The 14799-nt window shown below is 52.8% G+C and overlaps 1 protein-coding gene across 4 annotated transcripts in view; it reads right to left on the bottom strand.

Annotated features, from left to right (window-relative positions):
- The window catches only part of ARHGEF10 (Rho guanine nucleotide exchange factor 10), a 96433-nt gene extending 84003 nt beyond the window's left edge, over positions 1-12430 (bottom strand). For 3 of the 4 annotated variants that reach the window (XM_080796788.1, XM_080796790.1, XM_080796791.1), the window contains exon 1: positions 12359-12418. The gene's annotated coding sequence lies outside the window, so the exon portion shown is untranslated. Of the gene's footprint in view, positions 1-12358 lie in introns of all 4 variants that reach the window. The other variant, XM_080796789.1, reaches the window with a different exon arrangement.
- Positions 12431-14799: the final 2369 nt, after the last annotated feature.

Raw genomic sequence — 14799 nt, 5'->3', positions numbered from 1 at the left:
GGGGGGTGGGGGACGGGCTGAGGTGCTTCCCACACCCGCACTCTCCCCGCCCTCCCTGCAGCCTGGCCTATGAAGCTCACCATGTTGTGTGCTCCCCACAGTGCTCTGCACCCCTGCCTCCTTCCCCCTAGGACCACTACAGCCCTGCTTCCCCTCCTCCCCAGCGCCTCAAGCCTCTGCACCCCTGCCTCCTTCCTCGCCGCCCCGGGCCTCCGCACCGGCTGAGATGAACTCTTCTTGGTCACTGCTCTGCTCTCCAGCCCTGGCCAACCCAGCGTCCGGACAGGGGCACCACTGCTTTCTTCTAGAGAGAGCGAAAGGAGAGCAAAGGGGCGCTGTCCCTCTCTACCCCTCCCACGTGCCCGCCCCACAAGCCCAGCTGTGGCTTGGGATGGGGCCACCGCACGAGGCCTCTCCAGACAGGGCTCCGTGTTGAAGCTGTGGGCGGCTGCATGCAGGTTGGAAAGAAGGAACGCACGTGACCTTCGAGGGATGCCCCCAAGCTCTGACGAATCACTAACACCCGAGCCATACCCTGTCCCTGCGCGTTTGTGGAGCTGAAACATGTACCTAATTGTGTACTGGGGGCTGCTAACAAGGCACAAAAGCCAGAGGTGGTTCACTTTCGAAACCTTGTGAGGAGGGAGGAGGAGGGAGGAGGAGGGAGGAAGGAGCAGGGAAGAGAAAGGGGCGGGGAAAAAGAGGGAGAGGGAAGGAAGGCAGGAAGGGGAGAGGCGGGGGAGGGAGAAGACGGGGCAGGGGGAGGGGAAGGGGGGCAGCTGCAGGTGCTCCTGGTTTGGTCCTCATGTGAGCAGCTAGAGATTCAGGTGGGGAGGCCCCAGGACCCTGCAGACCTCTCCCCTCCCATGCTGTCCCTCCTGTCCTCACCTCTGCTTGGGGCATACTGCCTCCTTCCCCTCCTCCTCACCCCTCCTGGCCTCTTCTTCTGTCTCTTAAGTACCCAAACTACAGAACTGGGATGTGGGGTGGGCGGGGGCTGCCCCCGGGGCTGGGGTCCGCAAGGGCTTTGCCAGGATCCGAGAAATAGCGATCCGCACCCTCTGGGGATGGGGGGACCAGACGAGACTCACAGAGGGTAGTGCTTCGGGACCACACAGCACATCCCCGGGGAAAGCTCCTGAGACACCCGCCCACATGACGACCCCACCAACAGGGCTCAGCCAAGTCAGAACAAACCAGAGTTTTTCCCAAACCTCCCAATCACCTGGACAAACTTCCAATTGCTTCAAGTGACCACAACTTACTGGGGAGTAAGTTAAATCTGTCTTTAACAGATAATGTTGCCCAGAAATATTTTCATTAAGTGTCATGCTCACAAAACAAAACAACAGAAAGTTCCTCCTGGAGGGAAGAAAACCTCCCCTTGCCTCTGCTCAAGTGAAGCTGCCCACCCATCCCCGCCCCCAGGCAGCCTGCCAGTAAGGCGTCCCTTTCTCTGACTAGTGCTGGGGCTGGTCCCCTTCCACAGCCTGCTCGGGCCACCCTGTCATTCCCCACACCCGCTGGGCCCCATCCAAAGACGGGGACAGAGCACCCCAGGAAAGGGTCAGCTCAGGACGTGACCCCCAGTGAAATCGCAAGTCCCTCCCCTAAGACCACGCACACAGAGGTTTCCTGCAGAACGGGAATTCCAAGTTTAAACACCACCCTCGCAGACAAGGACCCCAGGCCTCAGAACGGAAGTCTCTGGGGAGGCTCCGGGGCCAGAGTCCATGCCCCTGGTTGCCCACTGTGTGTGGGGAGGTGGGGGGGAGCCTCCACATGGGGAGGGGCTGCCCCGTGCTCCCATTCCCACAGCAAGGGTGCCATGTACAGGAAGCTTACTGAGGGGCTCCCACAGAGGAGGGGCACCGTGCCAATGTGCTACCGCATCAGTCAGACCCAGAATAAGCACCGTCACCCCAGAGCACAGTGAGCCGCTCCTCAAACACCAAGGGCCAGCAGTTCTGCCGGGGGTGGGGAGGCCCAGCCCTACCTGCTTCCTCCCCCCAAGACGCGACTTCCAACCCCGCCCCGGGGGTGCTGCGGCTGCCCATACACCCAACACCAGCTGGGGCCACACCGTGGACCCCAGGAAGAAGAAGAGCAGGGTGTCCAGGTGGCACAGTCACTCTGTCCATACAGCAGGCCTGTAGCAGGGACGCAGACATAGAGCCAGCTAAGACTCCATGAGGCGAGAAGGAGCCCAGAGCGGGGAAGAAGGGACTGCTTCCCGGAGGAAGCCTGGGAGGAGGAAAGCCCCAGGACGGAAGGAGAGGCGGCTCACCGGCCATGGGGACCTGCAGCTCCCCACCAGGGCAGAGCCTCATCCTGGGCTCAGAGGGGACCCACAGAGGTGTCTGATCAGGTGACTGATGTGGCTGGAGCACCGGGGAGGATGGCCAATCAGATGGAGGGCAACACTCGGGAGGCCACGGGGCAAGAGTGGAGGCTCAGGACCATGAAGATGCTGGTAACTGGGAGACTAGGGACTTCATGACCTGCAGCCCTCCAGAGTGGTGGGCATCTCCTTGAGCCCCACCGAGTCTTCGGGTAGAGTTCGCATGACAGATGGTCCAGACAGAAAATAAGGAACATTGGCCTTCAATGGTACATTAGACAAGACAGACTTAACACAGAACATTCACTCCAAAGCAGAATATACGTTTTTCTCAAGTGCACACGCATGTTCTCCAGGAGAAAGCACAGTTTAGGCAACAAAACAAGTCTCAACAAATCTAAGGAGACTGAAATCCTATCAAGAACCTCCTCCAAACACAAGAGTCTGCAACCAGAACTCAACCCCAAGAAAATGGGAAAAGACACAAATAGGTGGAGATTTAACAATATCCTACTGAGCCACCAGTGAGGGAAAGAAGAATCCAAAGAAAATCGGAAAAAAATACCTTGAGACAAATGAAAATGGAAACATTAACACCCAGAAAACCTATGGGATGCAGGAAAAGCAGTTCTAAGAGGGAAATTTGTAGCAATAAATACCTACATTAAGAAACAAGAAAAATCTCCAATGAACAACCTAATTTTATACCTCAAGGAACTAGAAAATGAAGAACAAACTAAGCCCAAAGTTAGTAGAAGAAAGGAAATAACAAAGATCAGGGTGGAGGAAATAAAGACAAAAAGATGATAGAAAACCTCAGTGATATGAAGAGCCGTTTTTCTGAAAAGATAAAACTCACAAACCTTTCACTAGACCTACTAAGAAAAAAAGAGAGAGGACTCAAAGAAAACCAAAACTACAAGAGGAACCATTCAAACGACACCACAGAAACACAAAGCATCATGAGACACTAACGTGAACTATTATAAGCGAACAAATGGTCCAAACTAGAGTCCTTACAAACAAGCTACAAAGACAGAATCACGAAGAAACAAAAAGTCTGAACAGACCAATTACTAGTAAGGAGATGGAATCAATCATCAAACCCCCCCCCCAAAAAACAAATATCCAAACATTAAAGTTAGAATGACAATGCTTCCCAAACTTTTCAAGAAAAACAAAGAATGGGAAACACTTCCAAATGTATTTTAGGAGGCCAGCATTACCCTAACACTAAAACCAGACAAAGACAGTACAATGAAGGAAAATTACAGGCCAACAGCCTTGATAAAGCTATAAAAATCTTCAACCAAAGAGTGCCAAACCAAAACCAGCATGACGATAAAAAGATCAAACACCATGATCAAGCGGGATTCATTCCAGGGATGCAAGGATGGCTCGACATCCACAAAGCAATCAATGAGACACGGTACTAACAAAAATGATAAAAATCATATGATTATTACAATCAGTGCAGACAAATGCTGACAAAATTCAACATCCATTTATTAAAAAAAAAAAACAAAAACCCTCAACAAGTGGGTCTAGAGGGAACATCCTCCAACATAATAAAGGGCCTTTGTGGTAAGCCTGCAGCTCACATCCCCTTCAATGAAAAGCTGAGAGCTTCCCCTATAAGAAGAGGAACAAGACAAGGATGTCCTCTCACCACATCTATTCAACATAATACTGGAAGCCCTAGCCTCAGCAATTAGGCAAGAAAAGAAAAAAAAAAAAGGGCATCTAAATTGGTAAGGAAGAAGAAAATCATCACTATTTGTAGACAACATGACATTACCTATAGAAAACCCTAAAGACGCCACCAAAAATTTGCTAAAACTAATTTAGTAAAATTGCAGGACACAAAACCAGTATGTGAAAATCGGTTGCATTTCCATACATAATAACAAATCATCAGAAGAATTAAGAAAACAATCCCACTTACAAACACATCAAAAAAAAAAAAAATCTAAGGATAATTTAACCAAGGAGGTTAAAAACCTATACAATGAAATCTCTAAGACACTGATGAAGTAAATTGGAAGAGACACAAATTAAAAAAAAAGAAAAAAAAAAGATATTCCATGTTCATGGATTGGAAGAATATTGTTAAAGTGTCCATGTGACCCAGAGCTATCTACAGATTGAATCCAATTCCTATTAAAATTCCAATGGTGTTTTCCACAACAATGAAACAATCCTAAAATTGGTAAAGAACCACAAACACCCCAAATAGCCAAAGCGACCTCGAGCAAGAACAAAGCTGGAGACATCACACTTCCTGACGTCAAACTACATGGCAAAGCTCCAGGAATCAATAAAATGGTCTGGGAGCAGCATAAAAGCAGACACACAGAACAGAAGGGAGAGCTCAGAAATAAATCCAAGCATGTTCACCTAATTTACAACCAAGGAACCCAGAGTGCAGACAGGACAGTGTCTTCAGCGAATGGAGCCAGGAAAACTCAACAGACATGTGCAGTGTGTAAGAATGAAACTGAACGTTATACCACGACATACACAAAACTTAACTTGAAATAGATTAGAGACGTTAACGTATGGTCTGAAACTATAAACACCTAGAAGACAATAAACACCTAGAAGAAAACACAGTAAGCTCCCAGACACCAGTGCTGGTGACGACTTTTTGAATTTGACATCAAAGACAAAGGCAACGGGGGAGCCAGGGGGTGGGTATTATGGAGGGCATGTATCACATGGAGCACTGGGTGTGGTGCATAAACAATGAATTCTGTTACGCTGAAAAGAAATTAATTAAAAGAAAAAGGCAAAGGCAACAACAGCACATTTAAATAAATAAATAAATAAAGACTACTTAAAACTAAATGTTTCCACACAGCAAAGGAAACCATCATCAAAATATAAAGGTAACCTAACAAATGGGAGAAAATATTTGTACATCATGTATGTCATAAAGGATTAAATGCAAAATGTATAAACAATTCATACAACAGTAGCCAAAAAACCACCTAACTAAACAATGGGCAGAGGATCTGAACGGCTTTCCAAAGAAAACCTACCAGTGCCCAAAAGGTATATGGAAAGATCACTGACCGTCAGGGAAAGGAAATCGAAACCACAATGCGATACTGCCTCCCACCTGTCCAAATGGCTAGTACCAAAAAGATGAGAGACAGTAAGTGTTGGCGAGGACGCAGAGAGAGGGGAGCCTCCTGCACTGCTGGTGGGAAGGCAAGCTGGTGCGGCCACTCTAGAAAACAGTGTGGTCCTCAAAAAACAAAAACTGGAACTACTACACGATTCAGCAATCCCACTTCTGGATATTTACCCTAAAAGAACAAAAACAAGACCTTGAAAGGGTATGTGCACCCCCACGTCCACTGCAGCCTCATTCCCCACAGCCAACATGTGAATAACATCTGTGTCCACTGAGGGCTGAACAGAAAGAGAAAATACAGTGTCTTACACGTGCAGGGGGTGCTCTTCTGCCGTCAAGAGAAATTCTGCTGTTCGCAACAACGTGGATGGCCCTGATGGCTACTGAAATAAGACAAATCCCATATGATCTCATTTTACGTGGAATAAAAATGAGCTCATAAGTACAAAGAACAGATCGGCGGTTGCCAGGGGTGGAGACTGGGCAAAATGAGCGAAGGGTGTGAGAGATCCAAAATTCCAAGGATACAATCCGTAAGTCATGGAAATGCTCTGTGCAGCACGGAGACGAAAGCTAACCCTGCAGGATGGGGTACAGGTTCCCCAGCAAGCCAAAAGTACGGTGTTCCTAGGAAATCTTTCACAACAAAATGGTGTAAACTGAAGAAGAAATGACCCTTCATTCATGTGGAAAAATGAGTGAGCATGTCAGACCCCAAAATGACTTCTCTCTGGCTCTTCTTAGGCCTCAGGACACAACATCCTACAGATGCCCAAAATACATGGAGATAAAGGACAGCGGATGCTCACAGACACAATTCAAAGCGCTGGGGCCGGAGGCAGAGAGCAGTGCCCAGGAAGGAGCTGGCTGGGGTGCACACTGCCTGTAGGGGCTCCCCACAAAAGAGAAGCTCCCTGCTACTGGACCTCGGTGATAACACAGATCTTTCGAAAACACCAAGTGTCTTACCATGAACTTTGAGAAGAGTGGGGGAGACTTGTACATGAAAGTTGCTGAGGAGGTAGAAGTTCAGAGTTGCCCCAGACACCAACATCAGCAGGTCCACTGTGAAAGGCACCTTCTCAGCGGGTGGAACACGGACCACCTCCTTCCCCCAGAAACCTCCTCCTGCGCCTCGCTCGGGACAACCCACAAGAGCTCGGACTTACCTCAATTCCTCCTTCCTCCCATTCCCAGTATCGAACCCACCAGCAAGCCCTGTGAGCTCCAGCTTCAACAGGTGCCCAGAATAGCACTGACGCCTCCTTCCAAGGCCACCTGTCCGGTCCAGGCTGGAGCCCATCTCTGCCTGAGTTCCTGGAAAAGCCTCATCATTGACCTCCCTTGCCCATCCTCAAGCCTGTGTCATCTGAACTCAATACTGTAGCCAGGATGGCCCCGTGAAACAGGGTTCCACGGGGTCACAGCTCTGCAATGGCTTTCTGTCACACTATTATCACCTCCCTGAAGTCATGTCCTAAGCTGTCTCCTGTGACCACAGGACCTTCTTGCTGCTCCTGCCCCAAGGCCTTTGCACATGCTTTACCTTCCGATAGAAAGCTCTTGGTGTGATCTCACTCACCTTCTTTCGAACTTCACTCAAGCATCACCTTCCTAGTGAAGACCCACCTGGCCCCATGTGACTATCAAGCACCACCACCCTCCCCCCCTCAGCACCCCAGCCCTGTCTCTTGCTTTCCATTTCCAGACCAGTTATCCCAGTCACCAGACCAACTCAGCAAGGGGGAAGTGGAGGCCTACTCGGATGATGTCACCACGGACTCCCTCCAATTTCCTAGAGCAGAGCCCTGGGGGAAAAGGTGACCAGAGCTCTCGCACAGTCAGGATGCCCGGGACAATGGGCACCTATGGCACCCTGAAGACCATCAGGAAAATGAGCCACAAGAGGAACCACGTGGGGCGCCTGGGGACTCAGACTGTTAAGCCGCTGCCTTCGGCTCTGGTCGTGATCCCAGGTTCTGGGATCTAGTTCCGCATCAGGCTCCTTGTTCGGCAGGGAGCCTGCTTCTCTCTCCACCTCTGCCTGCCGCTCGGCCTGCTTGTGTGCTCGCTCGCTCTCTCATTCTCTCTCTGACAAATAAATAATAAAATCTTAAAAAAAAAAAAAAAATAGAGGACTCCACTTGCCCATGAAACTTGGAACCAGACCCCTTCCTCGACTCCAGGGAGCACACACACGTCCTCCCCCTGCGTGATGAGCTCATCTGAGAAAGCTGAGCAGAGAAGCATCCCAGGGGCCACATCTTCTGGCCAAGGTCCTGGGAAACAGAGAGCTCTCCTCCCTGCACCAGCCACCTGTGATAGACGTCCGGCATCCCCCTGTGCTGTCTCTCCTGGGACGTCAACACAAACCGGGCTCTGCTGCCCAGTTCTCAGGGAGGAGCCTGACGCAGCAGCAGTCCCCGCCCCGGTTCGGTCCCAGTCTGGCCCGGGAGGCCCCTTGTGGAACGAGAGCTCCAAGGAGACCGGTGTGCCGTGTGGCCTTGGAACCTACCAGCAGGAGCTGAGATTTCAGTTCCAAATGAACACTGGCCTCTTCCACACAGCACGGCAAAGCAGAGAGAGGATTTCTCCGGGGTGTGGCTCTGGAAGAGCTTCTGCCAGCGGAATTCGCAGAACCCACGCAGCTGACATTTCGCGGCAGCTCCGCCCTGGGAGCAGGCGGCACGCTGGGCACGGTCCATGCCGACGTGGGCCGCTTCCCACCCCCGCTGAGCCGCCGGCTTGAGAACCAAACAGGAAGCAACTTTCTTATCACTCGTGCAGCAAGAGGACGGGGCAGGCGGGAGCCCAGTCCCCGTCCTTGGGAGGGAGCAAGCAACAGCCCACAACCTCCCGCCTGTCCGATCGGGCAACCCGGCCAGGCTCAGACCTGCTCACACGGGCAGTAAGACGACACAGTGAATTCTTTCTACCTCAGCTCAAGGCTTCTCGCGGAGAAACGAACTCCGGCCTCAGAAGTGTGCTCGTCATTAGCTCTGGAGTTCGCTGGGTTGTGTCTACACTGGCCCACACACGGGTCCCATCCAGACCGCTCAGCCGATGCCCTAGGGTTCCAAGCCACTCTCAAGCGGCCCTTAGAAAGGCAGGACCTGGTCCGATGAGGCAGACCAGCGGGGTGACTCTGTGTGCGGGACACTCAGACCACATCCTCCCTGAAGGCCCGCGCTTCCGAGTCCGGGCTTCCAACCTCCGCTCACTGGGCCCGGAGCGAATCAGCGCGAGCACGGCTCTTCCGCTCACTTGTCCCCGTCCCTTCACATCGGCTCCAGCCCGCACGGCCCCTTCCCGAGAGAGAAGGAAGGAAGACGCCAGAACAGAGCACTCCGCGTGCACAGCTCACTCGATCCAAAGAGAACGCCGTGGCCTTCCTCATCCGGGTAGCCCCAGGCCGCCCACACCAAGGAGAGAAACACGGGTTCGGTTCTCACATCTATACGTGACTTTGCGGTTTTCCATTTGGTATTTCTATCTCAAAGTAAACGTCCGTATTTCTTCCTTAAAAATAATAATGTCCACGCGTAAGGGTCTGGGTCTCCCTAGCCAGACGGCACGGCTCTGGTTCAGACGAGGATGCAGACAGACCCTCTTCGCAGGAAGCAAAGCCCAGACCCTCAGGGACCCTGACACGCCTCATGGGCGATGGGTTCCTTTGCTCCATGGAGCTGTGTGAGGGCAAAGGATGCAGGCGCCTCCACGGTTCTTTCTGTTTTCTTCATAAACTCCTCAGGTCAAGTCACAAGTGATTCACCGGGTCAAGGTTTCAGAGCCCAAGGTGGGCCACCAGGTGCGCAGCGCCCCCACCCCACCCCCCACCGTGGGGCCTCGATTTCCCTTTCGAGCACAACGTGCCACTCCCCAAGCCCAAGAGCAAGCACACTCCCTCCCCGGCTCTCCCCTGCACAAAGGCCACGGCACCCTGTTACAGCTCTGAGGCTGTTTCACATTAAAAAATAATTTCTAATACCGGAAGGGGGTTCATGGAAAAGAAAAACATGAACACACACAAAGGGCTTTTAGTATTTCAAAAGATCATTTTCCCGTTAATAAAAATAGGAAATAAGGCACAGACACCCCTTCCCCTAGCAGGTACAATTCACGGCGGTGACTTAGAGGAGAGCAGGAAATACAAGAGGAACAGAGGTTCTGATGACCCGTCATTTCCATCATTGAGGTTTTGAAACTTCACACACACGCAAAGAAAGAAGCCCGAAGAAGCGTCTCGGCCTGGCGCCACGGAGCAGCGGGAACTGGAGGCACAGGGACAGGGAGAGCTCGTGTGTGTGCTGCTGAGGCCGGGGGCACAGGAGAAGGGGCCCCGCCAGCTCTCCACCCGGGCCTCCCCTGCCCTCAGCCAGCAACCTGCTCACAGCCCTGACCTGTCACAACGGTCACGGGGGGACACAGGGCCACCCCTGGAGCCAGCCCTGCCCACACCCTCCTGCAGAACACACTCGGCTCTCCTGCGGGACCCGTCGGCTCTCCCCAGACCTGGAGCTGCCCCGTCTGCTGCCGAGCTCCAGGATTCCCTCCTCTTGTCAGAATGACACTGGTCCGAGGCTTTCATGAGAAAGGGAGAAGGCAACCTCCTGAACAGTTATCACCTTTCCGCGTCTGTCCTATTTCTCTGCAATCGCCTTCCTACCTGGGCAAACTTGTGAGTCCCGGATCAATGGAACACGAACGTGCTCTGAGACCTGAGTCTTTCCCTGCAACCTTCCAAGGACTCCCCGTGCAATAAAATACCATACCTCACGACGGGGCTTTAAAAGTATTATTTACAGAATAATACAGCCCAACTCGCCTCGGTTTTAGTTGTTCTTCGTTAGCCAGAAAGTTCCTGTGTAATAAGCCACAGGTACTACCTTCCGGCAATTTCATAAGGAGTGAACAGAAGCTCTGTGGGATAACCTGACTCACCCAGGGCTGGGCAAGCAGTTCAGAACTCACCCCAGGGCTCCTCTCAAAGCCCCTTGAAGTCACCAGCATGCCTCTATCCAAAAGAATTCCCGAAGACTCTCCTTCTGACTACACCACAAAAGAAACTACAGAGAAAATATGGCACTTCAAAATATCTAGATGATACAGACAGTAAATTTAGAGAAAGTCAAGCTCAACTTTTAAAAGGCAGAAGGCTATCCTGAATCAGTTTGAATTTTCATCTATCCTAATTCTAACTCTTTTGATGGAAAGACTAACCAGTTAGGAAAGAGCATCTTAGACAAATGACAAGACACCATCAAAGTCTGTATCTGATGACAAAAAGACATGATACACCAACCTAACGACGTTGGCCACTAAATCATATCCCTGAGCCAATCAAATGAATGCTGCCAGATTAAGGAGCAAATGACGTTTTAAAACTACAAACAATAAATCTCATCTTCCTTCTCTAATAAAAATTATTTCCTAGGAAGCATGTTCAGATTACATTTTGTAAGCAATAAATGATCAGAGAAAACCATGCTCCCTGCAACATTCAGCCTGTGGGGAAACTAAGTAACCCCTGCACCTGGGGGGAACTAAGTAACCCTTGCACCTGTGGGGGGGGAGGACTAAGTGACTCTTGCACCTGAGGGGAAACTAAGTAACCCTTGCACAGGCTCCAGAATGCAGTAGGCTACTTCAGTTTTACTCTGTGGCCCAACTAGAACCAAAAGAAAAGCCCAGGAGGTTTGGGGTTAATGAGAAGTTTTACCTCTAGCGAAAGTGAGTCACGGCCATGAATAGTACATGACATCAAATATATCTGCTGTTGTTTTCTCAACGTTGATGCCCTGGGACAAGCTGAATCATTTATTCAAGTGTTTATGTTCAGAATTTCGGGTCCCACAGAGAAGTGAGCCCAGGCGGGAAGAAGTAGGCATCTCCCCACCGAGGCCGCACACCTGCTTCAGTTTCTGGGCAAAGAGGAAACACCTGTTTTTTAAGTAGCGTTTGCCTTCATCCTAAAGCAGGCCAATGACTTTGTCTCTGGAGGAAAAGGGAAATAACTCTTCCAAATAAACACCTCAACTCATCATTTCTCCCGCAGGATCCTGACAGCCCACTACCACCAACCCTGGGGACTCGGGGACACGGGGCACAATGCTGAAGGTGGGGGCAGCCGCTCATGGGCGTGTTACTGCCACACCCGTGCGTGGCTGCGGGGGTTGGGGGTAACAGCTGCTGAACTTGGGGGTGCTGCTCATGGTCTGCTACCTGCACTGTCGTGCCAGGGGACAGGGGACAGCCCACTGAAGTTGGGAGGCTGCCTGCGATCCTTTACGCGCACTGTCTGTGCCCAAGGGTGCAGGGGACACACTTCGGGAGCTGGCGGGCTGCACCGGCCCATCACCTGCGCCGGCTGTGTGCAGGGGAGCTGGGAGGACGCCCCACTAACGCTGCGCGGCCGCTCACGGCCCGTTCCGCGCACGGCGCTGGGCCGAAGGCACAGGGAGCGCCCCGCCGGAGCCGGGGGCTGCGCTGGGCCCGTTACCCGCACTGCTCCTGGGAGCCCAGGGACACCCCGCGCCGTCTCGCCCGGACCCGCAGACCTCAGGCGGCGGGCAGCCCGGGATTCACACACCGACCGCCCTGAGCGCGCGCGCGAGCTTCGGCAGAAGACAGGCTTTCGGAGGGACAAACTCGCCCGCGGCCCCGCGATTAACTCGCCGGACGCTCCCTGCAAGGACCCCCGCCTCCCCTGCCGGCCCGCAGCCTCCCCCCGCCCCCGGGACCCCGGCTCCCTCCGGCCGGCACTCACGCCCCCACCCGGACCGCCGCTCCTGCCCTGGGCCCACATCGTCCCCCCGGGACCCCCGCCTCCCGGCCCGATCTCGCCCCTCAAGAACCCCGGCCCGCCAGCCCGCACTCACCCTGCCGGGACCCCCGCCCGCCGTCCCTCCGAGCGCCCCTCACCCTGCCCGGCTGCGGCCGCCGGGGGATGCGCCCCGGCCCCGCCCATAGGGAGGCAGCTCCACCCCCACGCCCTGATTGGCCGGATCCGACGGTGCCGGGAGCCCATTGGATTCCGCGCCTGCCCGTCCTCGGCCGCGCTCCACCCTCACGCCCGCGCATTCCTGCGGGGCCACGTGGCCGCCCGCGGCCCCTCCTAAGCCCAACGCCCGGCCTGGCTGCGCACGCGTGGGCGCGGGTGGGGGGTGGGGGCAGCCTAGGGGGGGGCAGGGCCCTCCAGACACCGACCCTTTCCCGCGGAGCCCCCCGGCTTGCACGCGTGGGCGGGATCGTGGACAGACCCTCCCCCCCAGACTCCTGGCCGTTCCTGCTGACCCTCGGGCTGGGCACGCGTGGGCGTGGGCGTGGGCAGGAGCCCCCCTCACACACACCGGGTCCTTGCCGCGGACCCTGGAGCTGTGCACGCCGGGGTGGTGTCGGTAGGCAAGATCCCCCCCAGACACGCACCCTTCCCCGCGGACCCTGGGGCTTACATGCGTGGGCGAGGTCGTGGGTGGGACCCCCCAGACTCCTGGCCCTTCCTGTGACCCGCGGGCTTGCACGCGTGGGCGGGGTCGTGGGTGGGACCCCTCTCCCCCAGACACCCGCCCTTCCCCGCGGACCCCCTGGTGCTGCAGACTACCGGAGAGCACCGCCCCTTCCCCTCCGGAGCTCGTCCTGCCAGCAGGGGCGGTCCTGGCTCTGCAGAAAATCCGCTGCTCCCAGGCCCGCCAAGGCTTGGGCGTTCGGATATGCAAGGATCTCCCACATTTCCCAGGCAATTTTTTTAAAAAGATCTATTTATTTATTTATTTGACAGACAGAGATCTCAAGTAGGCAGAGAGGCAGGCAGGGGGGGGGGGGGAAGCAGGCTCCCCGCTGAGCAGAGAACTGAGATCATGACCTGAGCAGAAAGCAGAGGTTTAACCCACTGAGCCACCCAGGAGCCCCATTTTATAATTTAAAAAGAAAACGGATTGTTGTTATAATTATGACTGAAGGGGGGGGAACTTGGGACAATCTTTAACAAGAATACAAAGAAACCACAGTGACACCTACAGAATGTTACCTGTTACAGGTTAACAGAGGTGCTCACAGCCGCTGGACTCCTCCCTGTCTTGCCCAAGTCTCTGAGTCATAGAAGTAATTTAAAGTCAGAATTTTAGAACTGCCAGACATCTTAGAGATCTCTGGCCCCATTCACTGGGCTTCTAGAACAGGACAAAGTAGCTAACTGTCACAGTTAATTTAAACATTAAGTACCCCTAAAGCTCAGATGTTCTGTGTAAGTTCTTTCCTTGCAAATTTTGAGTGACGTAAATCATAGTCACAACATGTAAAGACTACAAGGGTTGGGAAGTAAATAACAGTAGGTAAGGGACTATTTTAGCGATATTGATTATTAGCATTTGCTCCTTTTGTGGAACAGGCTGAGCTCTTTTTAAATACTGTTGCAGACTTCCTGCTGTGAAGATACTGGGGGCTGAATCAATGAGAAAACTATCTCCTTCCAGCGACTTTAAAATCAGAAAAACATTACAATGTCTCTATTCCTAGGGTTATTTGAGACCTTGCTCAAAGGCCTTCCACCCAGATAATTATTTTAATAGACAGAGGTTAAAAAAAAGAAAAAGAAAAGAAAAAAGAAAAAGGCCAGCTGAATTAATTCCAGCTGGCCACACGCTTGTTACATTTCCAGGTCACGAAGACCTGAGGCACCGTATGTAGAATAAACAGGGATTTGGGGGCCATTTGAGGACCCTACTTTGGTTTCTGATCCTGATAAAATCCTGTGTGACTTACACAGTCTTTAACCATATAAAAATGTGACTAATCATAGGCACATCTCCGCTTAGGAGTTTGAAAGGGAGAACTCTACAAAGAGTCCATGCGATGTATCACAGGAACGGGCGCTCAGTAAGTCATAATCATGATTCGGGGCTGTTTATTGTCCCAGAAGAATGAAAACAGATTGAATCAACATTTCTAATAGATAGCTCACAAGCTTATTTTCAAAAACTTGAGGACAATATGACACATCGTTTTCACTCAGAAATTGTGTTTTGGGACCTATAAGGACAATACAGTAGCAGCATCGTAACTAGAAGTAGTTGAGACTGGGCCTTCCCAATCCCATATGGCCATGCTGAGCCCCTTAGCTCAGGGCCACCAGAAAGGGCAGCTGCGGGTTGAGGGGGCGGGGGAGACCACAGGCCAAGGCTGCCGGGTGTGGCTGGGGCAGGCAGAGCTCTGATTTGAGCCTTAATTCCCGTGCAGCCTCCGAGAGTGGGTGCCCTCACAGACAGAGTGCCGTTGTCTCCGAGCCCTGGTGCGGGAAAGGTGGAGAATTCCCACTGCGAGT

This window comes from Martes martes, assembly GCF_963455335.1.
Source record: "Martes martes genome assembly, chromosome: 2".
NCBI classification, from domain to species: domain Eukaryota; kingdom Metazoa; phylum Chordata; class Mammalia; order Carnivora; family Mustelidae; genus Martes; species Martes martes.
This window is presented reverse-complemented; position numbering and strand designations above follow the sequence as displayed.